At 39.4% G+C, this 15781-nt stretch overlaps 2 long non-coding RNA genes across 3 annotated transcripts; both read right to left on the reverse strand.

Annotated features, from left to right (window-relative positions):
- Positions 1-9143: 9143 nt before the first annotated feature.
- LOC138981112 (uncharacterized) lies at positions 9144-10700 on the reverse strand. Its single transcript, XR_011460558.1, has 3 exons — positions 10368-10700; positions 9666-9809; positions 9144-9281 (listed from the first exon to the last, which is right to left on the reverse strand). It is a non-coding gene; the product is annotated as an uncharacterized lncRNA (long non-coding RNA).
- Positions 10701-12019: 1319 nt separating this feature from the next.
- Positions 12020-15536, reverse strand: LOC138981113 (uncharacterized). 2 transcript variants are annotated; one of them, XR_011460560.1, is made up of 3 exons: positions 15231-15532; positions 14354-14444; positions 12020-13485 (listed from the first exon to the last, which is right to left on the reverse strand). It is a non-coding gene; the product is annotated as an uncharacterized lncRNA (long non-coding RNA). The 2 variants fall into 2 exon arrangements; XR_011460559.1 differs by having other exon boundaries at positions 14354-15536.
- Positions 15537-15781: the final 245 nt, after the last annotated feature.

The raw sequence follows: 15781 nt of genomic DNA on the forward strand, positions 1-15781 counted from the left end.
AGCGGAGCAAGGGTGGAGTAGGCTGCACCAGGCGGAGAGATGACGCTACTTCCGTTGCAGGAGTGGAGAAAGTGGTGTGTGCGGAGCGGAGCAAGGAATAGGACACGTTTCTATTTTTTGGCTCCGGTGCAGCGGTGCAGCCAATCAGCGCACTCATCACTTTCTCCGGAAATAGTAGTGTGACACTAGGTGGCATCCCAAATAACGACGGCCGCCTTTTTCGAAAGAACTTTTTCATGGATTTTACACAAGAATACCGAAACGGAAAGATAGAATGTGGTTTCCGCTAGATTTCAAGTCACGCTTTTCACTTTTCCGAGGAAGCCAACAGCTGAGTGTGAAGAAACGCTGCTGTTCAACTTCGAAATCTCCAGTCGCAGACGACCTTCGCTTTTGCAGTACAGTCAATGCAGGTGCAATGTTACTCATTTCGATCAGCTTGTTTTCGTATATATTTTTGCATTAAGATCATGTACAATGATTGGAATCAAAGGAGGAATGACTTCGGTATGCAAATGCGTTGGTTTGGCCGAAATCAATACAGCAGTAATTAAGCTAGGTTCTTTCTCGTCAGTTTGTTTTTTGCGACTGAAGTTTGTCTTCTGAATGTACCACTTGCTTGATTTTGATTGTTTGTTCAGCTCCTCGGCACAAAATTCATCATGCAAGATATCAATTTGTTGAATGATAACGGGATAAGTGAAGTTCAAACATGTATCTGCTTGCAAAAAACAATCGCAGGGACAGATCTATCTGCTTCATTGACTGACAGATTGTCATTGAATTTCCAACGTAAAATGACTCGTTTGCAGACTCTCTAATTAGATCCATCGAGTGTTTGTGTTCTTAGATCCATTGGCTATGCAGGCTTTTTGCGATCATAACATTGTTTGGGTTTGTGCAGGTGCAATCTGCAGATCAGAGGAGATTGACCGCAGGGTGACGCAGTGTCAGTGATCAATGCAACTTGTGTTCGACACTCAATATTGCCTTCTACCAAACTCAAGGGCAAAACAAAAGGTACGTGCTTGTGAATTCATATTATGTATGTCTGTGAAGATTAACACCGTTTTTAGCTCTAGTCTGAGTGATCATGCTTATTAATATCCAATTCAAGTTACATACGATACATACTCCGCCCCAGCACCACCCTCACCCCATAGCACTGCTATTCAGATACTACAGTCCAACAACTAACCCTCTAAAAGTCCCCCCCCCCCCCCCCCAACTCTCGGTGTAACATCTGTTGCTATCTGCATCTTTGTGTGGTAATGGGAAACTCGTGCTCAAATAGTTTCAGAACTGTTGATATTATAAGAGTTTTATTTACCAATGGTTCTCCCCTCCCTCCTTCATATTACACCGACACTCTCTATGCCCACCCTCCACCCCCTTCCCCCATCCCTTCCCTCTACAGGCACGTCTACTAAAGTCTCAGACGTGATAGGATTAAGAGGATGCCACAATGATCCGGGTAACTTTGCAAATAATCATACTGATATAACAGAAGAAAGTTATTCCAGTCATTTCTACTTATACATTACAGTGTTACAAAACAGGAATTTGTGCTATTAAAGTTATAATCTACAAACAACAAAGACCCTCCAGCCCCCCCCCCCCCCCCTCCTCACCTGCAACATATACATGTTCATGTCCAACTTTCCCAGGGGGCAGGTTTCACAATCTTCAATCACAGACTTCCTTTTTTTTCAACAAAATCAATCTTGACAGAGACCTTTGAAATAATGTTTTTATTAAAGCCTTACATCCTCCTGGATGGAATCAAGACAAAAACTTGTATGCAGACGCATTCTTGTCGACATAATGTGATATCTTGTTACAGTACTCTATCAAACAAAGGGATAGACTTAAACAGAATTGGATAACCATTTATTTAAAGAATATTGTCCAGAGGCTTTAATAAATTAAGCAATAACAATGCAAGCAAAATATCATTTCCGAGCTCAGTGAAAAAAGCAGCAAATAAGGACTAATTATGGGAATTCCGTTCTTCTGAACTGCTATTTCGCTGTGATGCACGTCATGAGCATACCTTCAAAAAGTAACAATGTTAATTGCACTCCATTTCTCTTTTTTTTTTAAAGTAGAATCATTGACCAATGAAAATAAAACGATCTTGGAAAAAAAGTTGCATATTCTTAGAAATAAATACCTGAAAATGTAACCCTACCCTCTAAATGGTGACATCATGACAGCGAAAAAAATACCGAACAAGTCATGTGAAGCGATAATAAAACATTAAGTTGATTTGAAACTAAAAGATCAACATTGGAACCAGGGACGAGTCATTAACAATGCTAGTGAGATTTGGCTAGCCGAAAGCAGAAGACCGAGACGGGTTGCCTCTGCGATGCATATGAACAAAAAAGGCGATTTTTCTCATTTGAGCAGATTTTCACACTAAGCATGACATATCTGTTTATACATTGGGATCCAGGAAATCGAAAGGATACAATACAATGACTTTTGAATCTGTAATCAAAAGTGTTATTATTATTTGCAATTTTTAGAATGTTATGTAACAAATTTGATAATACAATTCTGAACTTACATAACTTGACGAAATGTAAAACAAGTCGCGTGAAGCGATATATAAACCTGTAGTCAATCTATAGGCATCAAATTGAAGGATAAACTAAAAAAAAACAGTCATCGGCGAGATTAAATTCAGATAATAGTCTCGGTTAACCATACCCGAAAACCGTCACGGGTCACACTCGTCTCCGCGAAGCATACTCAACCTGTTTTCTTTAATTCTGAACGCGTTTTTAAAGTAAACATTACATATGTATATATATTTTAAATCAGAAAAAGATAAGAAGTACAATGCAGTAATGTTTGAATCTGTAATGAAATATTTGTTATTGATGACAATTTTAATGAGCGAACTTATTCGCTTATTTTCAAGCTACCTAGCTCTAATGCAATATCAAAGTCCCGACTGAGTCAAAGATTACTTGACAGTTCCGCCCCAACTATCACAAAAACGGAAAAGACGTCCTCAAAGACTGTGGCAGAGTACCTTAACGCAGTCCTAGTATATCCACTACAGACTGAACTGTGGCATAGTACCTGGATGCAGTCCCAGTATATCCACTGCAGACTGAACTGTGGCATAGAACCTGGACGCAGTCCCAGTATATCCACTACAGACTGAACTGTGGCATAGTACCTGGACGCAGTCCCAGTATATCCACTAAAAACTTAACTGTGACATAGTACCTGGACGCTGTCCCAGTATATCCACTACAGACTGAACTGTGATATAGTACCTGGACGCTGTCCCAGTATATATCCACTACAGGCTGAACTGTGGCATAGTAATTGGACGCTGTGTCAGTATATCTACTACAGACTGAACTGTGGCATAGTACCTGGACGCTGTCCCAGCCCACTGCAGACTGAACCTTAATTGGCACAAGAATCAGAGAGGAAGAGGTAACCTTAGCCAATGGTGAAAAGGTGGTTAACAACAACCAAGGGCTGTTCTCTGATTCTGAGTCTTGCCATTTCCACTTGAACATCAGCGCACACTTTGATCTTTTTTTTTAAATCCAAGTTGAGGAGATGCAGACCATCGAGAGTGTTGGCCCTACTTAGAGCAAGATGAGATCATTACACCCTAAAAGTGTGCACAGTTTTAGAGGTCTAGCTTGAAAAACATCAGAGATAACCCCAACGTTAAGGTTTTTTGTCTACGGACATGGGGACGGACACATGTGAATCCTAATACTCACCATTACATAGGTGAGTCAAAAACACTGCCCTAAAGTTTGGCATTTGGAAAGTTAAAACAAGTCGCGTAAGGCGAAATTACTACATTTAGTCAAGCTGTGGAACTCACAGAATGAAACTGAACGCACTGCATTATTTCACAATGACCGTAGTCCGCCGCTCGTGCAAAAGGCAGTGAAATTAACGAGCCTGTTTAGTGCGGTAGTGGTTGCGCTGTGCTGCATAGCACGCTTTTCTGTACGCTTCGTTTTAACTTTCTGAGCGTGTTTTTAATCCAAACATATCTATATCTATATAGGGCTTCTGTGTGTCTGTCTGTCTGTCTGTCTGTCACTTCGCGATGCACGGCCAAAGTTCTCGATGGATCTGCTTCAAATTTGGTGGGCATATTCAGGTAGACCCCGGACACAATCTTGTCGATCAAAATTTTCAACACGTGCTCTAAGCGCGGCGCGGTGAACCGATTTTGGTTTTTCTGTAGATCCATTTCCAGTAAGTTACTCTTCCTTATCTTCTCCAGTGTTTTGCGCGTTTATCTTCCTTCCTTTGTGTGGCGTCAATCACGTCAACACGTGCTCTAAGCTGGCGAAGCCGGCGAACCGCCACGCTGCATACTCCGTCTCGCGATCATCCCGGCGAAGCCGGTGCGAACCGCCACGCTGCATACTCCGTCTCGCGATCCACCCGACGAAGCGGGTAATCATCTAGTATCTATGTTTTTGGAATCAGGAACCGACAAGGAATAAGATGAAAGTGTTTTTAAATCGATTTCGTAAATTTTATTTTAATCATATTTTTTATATTTTTAATTTTCAGAGCTTGTTTTTAATCCGAATATAACATATTTATATGTTTTTGGAATCAGAAAATGATGAAGAATAAGATAAACGTAATTTAGGATCATTTTATAAAAAAATAATTTTAATTACAATTTTCAGATTTTTAATGACCAAAGTCATTAATCAATTTTTAAGCCTCCAAGCTGAAATGCAATACCAAAGTCCAACCTTCGTCGAAGGTTGCTTGGACAAAATTTCAATCAATTTGATTGAAAAATGAGGGTGTGACAGTGCCGCCTCAACTTTTACAAAACGCCGGATATGACGTCATCAAAGACATTTATCGAAAAAATGTAACATTATTTGGGGATATCATTCCCAGGAACTCTCATGTAAAATTTCAAAAAAGATCGGTCCTATATGCTCGTCACTGGCTGTCTTTCCAAGTTGGAACGGTTTTAATCTGCTGTCTGACGTCATCAAAGTGTTGAAAAACGTACGGCGATGTCTATAAAACTCTCACTTGACCACAACATTCACAATGCCGTGCATTCAAGGATTGAAAAAAACACGGGCATTGATCAGACACAGTCATTGAATGTTGTTATTTTACACATTAATCTGCTTAACATTTGGTAAAAAATGATCGTCAATCTAGTAGTGCCGGGCGGTCGTGAGAATTCAAGGTTTTCAGAGACAGACAGTAAATAACGTGTTCTGAAATAAACACATGCCGAAAAATTCTTTAGTCAGCCAGTTGATCATCTGCCTGACAACGGATAGGAAGTGTAAAATTGGTCGCATCATGACAATTTGCTGTGTATGGCGGTTATAACAGACGATTTGTCTGCAGGGCGGTCGTGAGAAAAAATGAGACGGACACCTTGCCCGAGTGACAAAATGACCAAGCGCAAGTAGAATAAGCCGTAGTTAGCCTTTCAAAACCATTTCATGTCGTGATTTGATGGAAATTCCTACTTATTAAAAGCATTTTACGTCCAAACCTTTTGACAGCCATTCAAACTGAACAGATTTGTAATTAATGTTTTTGAGACGGACACATTTAGAAAAAAGACCGTTTACTTCGCATGCGATTGTATCGAATAAATATTAACACATTCATTGTGTTTTTTTTAATTAAGTGTGTTCATCTATCTCTGTTCTTTGGTTTCTAATGTACTTTTAATTGGATTTCTTTGTGAGTTTTTGTACTGGTGCCTTTGTCTATTGCAATGTGGCTAAAAAGGGAAATCGTGTCCGTCTCATTTCTCACGACCGACCTACCTCTTTCGCAGGTGGGGAATACAAACTTGACTTGAATTCGATCAAAGTTTATTTTTCATATGTAAATTCCGAGGACATTCGACATAGACCAGTGAAAATTCACGACTAAACAAAACGAAACGTTTTATTTAATATCAAAGTCAGGGACATACCCGACTCGGAAGACTGTGAAACCTGTCTGCACTGGTATTCAAAGTCGGACAAGAATCGTCGCTTAAAACAAGTTTGAGCGTTTTTGCTGTTCACAAGGGCAGCAATTTTGATTTGATTTGGCGCTGACTAAAATTGTTTCAAAGTAGGGGGAAAGTTGGTACAAAGTCTGCCATATAAACAAAACTTAAGTCACAACCTGACTCACCAAAGAAAAAAGAAAAAATTGAGGTTGGGAGAGAGAGAAATCTTGAAGTTGAACAGTTATTGATTGATAAGGCTAAGTGATATATGAATGGTTACTTACCTCCACTCAAAAAGCAAGGTCTTGTTTGTAGTTCAGAGTATGTTTGACCTGACCAAAGCTGTTCTATTACTGCCACCCTGAAAAGATATCACAGAAATAATTAATGCTTGATGAAGACATATGCAATTGCAAAAAAACTCTTACCAAAAAAAACACCATTCAGGTTACAGAACTAAAAATAAATCCTCTGAATAATAAAACTGAGAAAATTGAGCCTATTACTATGAGTATGGCTGGGGGACACTACATTCTTTTACATTTGATGAATTTTTTTTTAAATGAATAAAATCTTTGAGAGAATTTGACAGTTAAGGTTCATAGAGACTGGTCTATTATGTTTTCTGAAATTACTGAGCATAACTCTTACACACACACAAAGAAAAAAAGGCGAAAAGGGTAGGAGCAAGCTGACAGTCACTCAAAAACTGCACTGAAAGGAGTTGAAATAAATTAATGAATAATCACACCGACACAAAACTATATCCCTGCCTAGATTTTCAGATCATCTGAAAACATTTAAGTGCTGTTCACATGACAGACGAGCAAACAACTTTCCCCCGACTCAAAGTCGTTTGAAAATACCTCCTGGGTTGTCGGCAAAAAGTCAGCCATGTGAACGGCTCCAGCAATTTACAAACAATTAAGGTAAGACTTAGCAGCGACTCCAAAAACTACTGGACTTGGCCATGGAATAACAAAGATATTCCGCAGACTTTTCTTATCGCCGCTTACTGATTGGTTTATAGCTATAGCAAACCTATCGCCAAACTGCTCTTACTGCATTAGGAGGTAGCTCCGATAGCTGCACTGGCATTCAAAGTCGGACAAGAATCGTCGCTTAAACCAAGTTTGAGCGTTTTTGCTGTTCACAAGGGCAGCAATTTTGATTTGATTTGGCGCTGACTAAAATTGTTTCAAAGTAGGGGGAAAGTTGGTACAAAGTCTGCCATATAAACAAAACTTAAGTCATAACCTGACTCACCAAAGAAAAAAGAAAAAATTGAGGGTGGGAGAGAGAGAAATCTTGAAGTTGAACAGTTATTGATTTATAAGGCTAAGTGATATATGACTTGGAATAAAGGCCGTGAAAGGTGAATGCTCATCTAATAGGCTTGAGGTTTACTGGCCGATGTGAATGCGTTATATTTTGTGTGTAAAAAATGTCTGTTTGTCTGTCTGTCTGTAAAAAATTCCATTTCAAACAGCAGAAATCAATATGTAAAGCGCGGAGAGCACAGTTAATTGTGGTTCGCGCTATATGAGCTCACCATAATAATAATAATATATGAATGGTTACTTACCTCCACTCAAAAAGCAAGGTCTTGTTTGTAGTTCAGAGTATGTTTGACCTGACCAAAGCTGTACATTACTGCCACCCTGAAAAGATATCACAGAAATAATTAATGCTTGATGAAGACATATATGCAATTGCAAAAAACTCTTACCAAAAAACCCCATTCAGGTTACAGAACTAAAAATAAATCCTCTGAATAATAAAACTGAGAAAATATTACTATGAGTATGGCTGGGGGACACTACATTCTTTTACAATATGATGAATATTTTTTGTTTAAATGAATAAAATCTTTGAGAGAATTTGACAGTTAAGGTTCATAGAGACTGGTCTATTATGTTTTCTCAAATTACTGAGCATAACTCTCACACACACACGAAGAGAAAAAGGTGAAAAGGGTAGGAGCGAGCTGACAGTCACTCAAAAACTGCACTGAAAGGAGTTGCAATAAATTGATGAATAATCACACTGACACAAAACTATACCCCTGCCTATAGATTTTCGCTTTTAGATCATCAGAAAACATTTAAGTGCTGTTCACATGGCAGACGAGCAAACAACTTTTCCCCAACTTAGTTGTTTAAAAATATCTCCTGGGTTGCTGGCAAAAAGTCAGCCATGTGAACGGCTCCAGCAAGTTAGAAACAATTAAGGTAAGACTTAGCAGCGACTCAAAAAACTGCTGGACTTGGCCATGAAATACAAAAGATATTCCGCTGACTTTTCTTATAGCCGCTTACTGATTGGTTAGCTATAGTCAGGGCCTAGCATTGGATAAAGTTTGTTCAGCTTACAAAGGCGGGGGTCTGGGGGCCGCCCCCTGAATTTGAAGATTTTTTTTCCTCCTAAAATGACCCCCCCCCCCCCCCCCCTCCCCCAAAGAAGATTGAGCAACTAAATTATGCCATAGTCCGTATCGGCACATTACTTCTTCTGACTTGCCTTCGGAACGAAATCCAGCCATTCCCAGGAATACCTGGATTCTTTGTCACTGAATGGCTGACCACGTTCAACAATGTCGCTTCGATACATTATTTCAAGTCTAGAGCCACAAAACACCGGCACAAAGCATGCTCGCGCGATGCCAGAGGAAGTGCGTGCTCAAGCAAACTGTCAAACCGATTGAGAATTGAACCGAACGGCGCACAAAACAAAAGCTGGGACTGTTTGGGTTTACCGTTTGGGAATAACAGGTTTTTGCATTTCGGCGTACACCAAATCGAGTTCCGCGTACTGGAGATGTTATTTCGGCGTAAAGTACGCCGAACGGCTTACAATGCTAGGCCCTGTATAGTCAAACTATAGCCAAACTGCTTTTGTCGCATTAGGAGGTAGCTCCAATAGCTGCACTGGCCTTCAAATTCTGACAAGAATCGTTGCTTATAACAATAATCGCTTATCGTCGTTTGATAGTTTGCGCTGTTTACAACACAAGGGTAGCACTTTTTAATTGATTTGGCACTGACTAAAACTGTTTTAAAGTAGGGGGATAGTTGGTACAAAGTCTGCCATGTAAACAAAAGTCACAACCTGACTCACCAAAGAGAAAATAAAAAATTGAGGTTGGGCGAGAGAGAAATCTTGAGGTTGAACAGTTATTGATTTATGAGGCAGAGTGATATGAATGGTTACTTACCTGGACTCAATAAGCTAGGTCTTGTTTGTAGTTCAGAGTATGTTTGACCTGACTGAAGCTGTTCATTACCGCCACCTTGAACAAATATCACAGAAATAGTTAACATTTGATGAAGATGCAATTTACATTTGATGGATGACATTTTTTTTTAAATGAAGACAGAAAAAAATCTTTAAAAAGTCCACACTTGTTCATCAATAAAAAACACACATGCCTGGGTAATTTGAAAATAAAAAAATAAAGCAATCATCAACATACCACCCTGTTTTTCTTCTTTACTGAAAACAATGCATTTGTTTCCCTAAACCAGTAAAAAAAAAAAAATTGACACATCTGCTTTTATTACTTTAAAAAGGTTCTACAAAAGAATAAAAGACAAAATAAGCCAAATTCATAAAACAAAAAGACCCTGACAAATGTGTCGCTGTCAACGATGCATTTGTTGCTATTGAGATATACCTGTACATCTTCACCTGGCCGCAGTAGCGAAACCACAGTCTGCGTTAGCGGCGTCTGTGGCGATGTTATCTGTTGAGGGCTGAGGTCACTGTCCATCTCAGCTTTCTTCAAGTTCAAACACACTGTCTGCATACTCATGGCTTTCTGAAAAATAAATCCTTGAAATTAATTAGGAACACAATGATTCATCATTCACAAGCCTCAAAGTCACACTCACAACAAAAACAAAATTGGAATGTATAATATAATTTAAAAACAATTAAGGTAAGACTTAGCAGCGACTACAAAAGCTGCTGCACTTGGCCGTGGAATAAAAAAGATATTCCGTTGACTTTTCTTATCGCCGCTTACTGATTGGTTAGCTATAGAGTCAAACAATAGCCAAACTGCTTTTGTCGCATTAGGAGGTAGCTCCAATAGCTGCACTGGCCTACAAAGTCTGACAAGAATCGTTGCTTAAAACAAGTTTGACAGTTTGCACTGTTTAGCAGTTTACATCACAAGGGTAGCACTTTTGATTTGATTTGGCGCTGACTAAAATTGTTTCAAAGTAGGGGGAAAGTTGGTACAAAGTCTGCCATGTAAACAAAAGTCACAACCTGACTCACCAAAGAGAAAAAAATTTGAGGTTGGAAGAGAGAGAAATCTTGAAGTTGAACGGTTATTGATTTATGAGGCAGAGCGATATGAATGGTTACTTACATTGACTCAATACGCAAGGTCCTAGTTTGTAGTTCAGATCAGAGTATGTTTGAACTGACCGAAGCTGTTCATTACCGCCACCTTGAACAAATATCACAGAAATAGTTAACACTTGATGAAGATGCAATTTACATGTCATTTGATGGATGACATTTTTTTAAATGAAGACAGAAACAAATCTTTAAAAAGTCCACACTTGTTCATCAATGAAAACAAAATTGGAATACATGTATAATCAGTAGATTAGAAACCAGAAGTTTACCAACAGACAGGAAGCTGATAAATGTTAAATGAGAATGTAAAACACTACCATCCAATTCGCAGGTTACATACATTTGTTTACTTCTTCAACAAAAATCGGGTTGGTTGAATTTTACATCGTGTGTAATGTAGATCAGCTCGCGAATAAAATATATTATTCAATCACTATCAATATCATGAATATGAAAAGCAGAGTCTCGTCTACTTGTGAACAATGTTTCAAACGATTATATTTGAAGCGAACGGGTAAGACATGTGTTGTAATTTAGCAACCTCCCCGATTTGTGTGTGCATGTGACCGGCGAATCGGAGCATTTTCACTGTTACTGTTTTAATTTTACAACTTCTATTCTAACAAGAGGCGAAGCCTTCAAGGCTCACGTAAGAAATCGACAAACAGTAACACAAACTCAATCACTCCGTCACACATACACACACACACACACACACACACACACACACACACACACACACACACACACACACACACACACACAGTAAGCATAGGTGAAACTGTGCAAGAAAGCGAGACCCTGGATCTGCCAAGTAGTCTCGGCCCGCTCACAATAACAATGACCGAGACTTTCAGTAATTCCTTTGCGTGACGTCTAACCCTCTTACGTCATAATGTGACGTCTTCAAATAGTTTCTATCACACACGTCGAACACTTTTGACCGAGACTGACGTAATCCATAGACTCGGAAATGTTAAAGTTTCTATCACAGACATACACACGCACGCACGCACGCACGCACATACGCACATACGCACGCACGCACAGACAGACAAAGTTACGATCGCATAGGCTACACTTACGTGAGCCAAAAACCAAACCACAACATCAATCAACATCATGTTTTTGGAAAAGTTAGTTGACTCACACCTCGTTCAGAAAAAAAACAACCTTGGATGAATAGAACAGTGTTCTTCTTACTTATAGCAAAGAAACTACAATGGGAAGAAGGATAACTTCCTCATTGGGCATGCTTAGAAATGAGAATGGCTAAATACGAGTTATTCCCCTTTTCTACATGCTGACCAGGCTGTCTCCTGCTTTGTCATGACTAGTACAGTCGATCTTTCTCATGCTGTGACTTGCTTTATTTTCACATTTTCGGTATTTAAAACAGCAAACACACACACACACACACACACACACACACACACACACACACACATACACTGAAGAAGTTTCCATTCTGATTCGGTTATTTTATTTGGTGCTCTATGTTTGCTTTACATTGTTTCTTCTTTTACATTGCTTTAGGTATCCCAATTCGCTAAACACATCCATAATGCATGCATGGCCCATTCGAAAGAGGGCAACTGAACAACTGATGCCCAATAGCAATAAATACTGAACAGCTGAACAATAAATAGCAATAAATAATGACAGTGCCAAGTTTTTAAGTACAAAGTGAAATCATGTGACTGGACAAAGGCACAATTACAAAATACAAATAAAAAAATCGAGGCCCATTTTAAATTAAGTTCTCAGCTCATGGGGAAGCATAAGGTGACCCTAGAAACCGAAATTAGGAGACCTCCCGCCCCCAGGGCAGACTACAAAAAAAAAGGGGGGGGGGGCTAATTTGTGAAAAAGTATAAAAGGAATCAAAAACTGTATACATGTATTTAGTTAATACCCCAAAAATTGTATAGTATATACAATGTCAGACCCTAAAGAAAGTTTGTTAGTCATTGCTTAGGCAAAAAAGCAAAATAGTCTGTTTACGGTATCCCGACCAACCCTATTTTTTCCCCGCCAACCCTAGACTTTTTTTTTGGGGGGGGCATTTGGAGAAAAAGAAAGAAAAAAAATCAATTTTGTTCCTGTTTTTTTGCAAAATAATGTAAAAAGATGGTTTTTAAAAAAAATTAAGAAAAAACGACCTACCGCCCCTCTTTTTGTGTGCCTATGTTACTGTGAACAGACTAAAAGGTACATCACAAACAACACACCAGGGATGCTACTCCCCCCTTAAAAATAGCCATGAGTCATAGGTGTGACGTTTGAATCTTTTAGCTAAATAAAACCATAGGCAATTGATCGGAAATATCAGGAAAAATCTTGTATATACTATACAATTTTTGGGGTATTAACTAAATACATGTATACAGTTTTTGTAAACAAGTTTATTATTTGTTTGCTTGGACCAATCCTCTTGCCGAAGAGTTTTACAGTAAAAATTGATTTTACGTCAAAAATATCACAGGAATATCGAATGTTGAGGTAAGGCTGGGATAGCCAAGTTCAAGAATAACGGAAGGTGACTGTTGAATCTTTTTGAAAATGTATAAAAATATAGATGGTAGGCAATTCAAAATTAAAAAAAGGACTCTCGGAGCATGGACTTAATGAGTCAAAAATTAAAGAAGGCTCTATGAGCCGAAGTACATGTTTTGTCTATTGTCTTTTTTTATTTTGAATTCCCTACCATCTATATTTTGATACAATTTTGAACCCTCTTTGTACGGAGAGAGTTGGCAATTGTTAATCACATTCTCTCATCTCATTGACTCTCCTTCGGCTCCTTGGTAACATGCGTTCCCGTCTCTGCCAGGATTGGACACAGCAGCAGATAAGCGGTAAATATGTAACAGGCATAAATGGCAAAATAGCTCGCCTCGCCTGATAATATATGAGACAACTGTTCTATTACAAAGTCTTTCTTGGGAGGCTTGGCTAATTTACTCGCTCGTTTTACACGGGGTTCCATCGTTTTCTTTTCTAATCGAAAACCTTGCTCCTCAGTTTGTTGACCTTCTGCCGAAGTTCCGCTTCACGAGGGGATGGGGAGGATGACGACTTTGATGCTTTACATCCTATGTCCTCCAGGATCGCCTGAATGTCATCTAAAAAAGAAAACACACACACAAAACACACATAAAATAACATAACCATAACAAGTTACAACCTGGAAGAAATTAAAACACGTGTAATTAAATCACAAAATGAAAATAAACAATAGCGTAGGAAGGCAGGCCAGAAATGAAGTGTATTAGCAACTATGGATACGATGTGGAACAATGATGGAATTGACCTTGGTCTTCAATCAATGACGCTTATATCGCGCATATTCCGTGGGTACAGTTCTAGGCGCTCTGCAGTGATGCCGTGTGAGATGAAATTTTATACGGCCAGTAGATTGCAGCCATGTCGGCGCATATTTACCTTTCACGGCCTTATTCCAAGTCACACGGGTATGGTAGACAATTATTAACTGTGCCTAAGCAATTTTGCCAGGAAAGACCCTTTTGTCAATCGTGGGATCTTTAACGTGCACACCCAATGTAGTATACACGGGGGGTGGTTCGGACACCGACGAGAGTCTGCACACAAAGTTGACTCTGTGAAATAAATTTCCGCCGAACCTGGGATCGAACTCGCGCTGACAGCGGCCAACTGAATACAAATCCAGCGCGCTACCAACTGAGCTATATCCCCGCCCTTGTGCTTGTGCTTGCGTGTACACATGAAGGGGGATAAGTCACTAGCAGGTCTGCACATAAGTTGACCTGGGAGATCGGAAACATCTCCACACTTAACCCACCAGGCGGCCGCGACCGGGATTCGAACCCTCGACCTTCCGAGTTAATAGACCGACGTCTTACCACCCCGCCACAGCGCCCGTCACCCTATACAGCAATTATCAACTATGTAATGGATGGGTTTAAACATTTTTTGATGTCAAGGTGTTCTACATGGTTAAAAATCTCTTACCTGGTTGAACAATTTGTGCATCAGGCGACAGGTCGGTGCTGGCTTCATTTGTAGCTACCCTTTGCGATGGTGGCTTCCTCCCACTAGCAACCTGCAAATGCACAGCTCTTTAACTGACAAACTCACAACCAACACCCAGTCACAATGAAACAATTCTCCCAATTTCATGGCATTGGTCTTAGGCCACACAAAAAAGTGTATGTTTCTGGTAAGGCAAAACAAAAAATAATCTGTTTACGGTATCCGGACGGACCCTATTTTTTTCCCACCGGCCCTAGACTTTTTGGGGGCATTAAAAAATAAAATTAAAATATTCAGATGGCTAAAATACAAAAATAAAAAGCCGACCTACCGACGCTATTTTTGGGGGGCCTATGTTACCTTAAACAGACTTTTTTTGTGGCCTAACATGACTAAAGGTGGAGATTTTTTTCTAAACTTGTTTTTTTTAAACCATCTTTTTAACTTATTTTGTTGAAAAACAGGAAAACAATTGATTTTCGAATACCCCTTTTATTTTTGAAAATGCAAAAAAAAAAGTCTAGGGTCGTCGGGAAAACATAGGTAGGGTCAGGTGACCAAAAACATACAACTTTTTTGTTGTTGACGCCGACGCTATACTTTTTTTTGCCATTTGGGGCTGTTTTTTTGCAAAATAAGTTCATCATATCATCATAATCAAGACGTCGATCCAAAATAAGTAACTTTTTTTTGTTGGCCTTATCATTTTTTTGCGCTAAATGCAAACAGGCATTATTTGATGGGAACAATGCTGTTTTTTTCAATTCTTATCAGCCTCAAACTTGTCATTACTCAACCTGCATTTAATAGTGTGCTTCTTTGGTTTGCAAAAACCTAAAACCAATAAATAAATAACCTTCGGTGGTGGATTGGGCACTGCAAACAATGTCGGGACAGCATTCCACACAAGTGATCCTCTCTGCAGGATTGTTTTACTGGTTGGCCTCAAAGTGATCAGTACAAAGCTTGAGATCTTGAACATCAGCTGGCTGCAGCTTTTCAAAGTCCTCTCGCCTTGTGAATTGCATCCATATTCTGCACCTAGTTTGACAATAAAAACAACAATGTTATTGTTAAACTAAGCAAAAAGGAAAGACAAAAAAAGCTAAATCAGATCTTCAGTCTAAATCTAACGCTCTGCCTGAACCCAAACGGATGAGTGATGTACTTTTGTACTGTACTTTTCCCGTAAGCAAGGTTTGATAAAGGTTTCGGCAAATATGCCCACGGGTAGTTTGTCATCAAGTGTAAACTGTTGTTTTGTACTGACTGCTGACTCACACTCGATCACAGTTGTAAGAACTTGCTGACGCTGTAGTCTACTAGTAGTAGTACTGAGTGAGTTGACTCGAGCCATTGCATTCTCATTCTGAAGAAAGTAAACTTGATGAAATAATCACTGCACAA

The sequence above is a fragment of the Littorina saxatilis genome, linkage group LG12 (genome assembly GCF_037325665.1).
Source record: "Littorina saxatilis isolate snail1 linkage group LG12, US_GU_Lsax_2.0, whole genome shotgun sequence".
NCBI lineage: Eukaryota > Metazoa > Mollusca > Gastropoda > Littorinimorpha > Littorinidae > Littorina > Littorina saxatilis.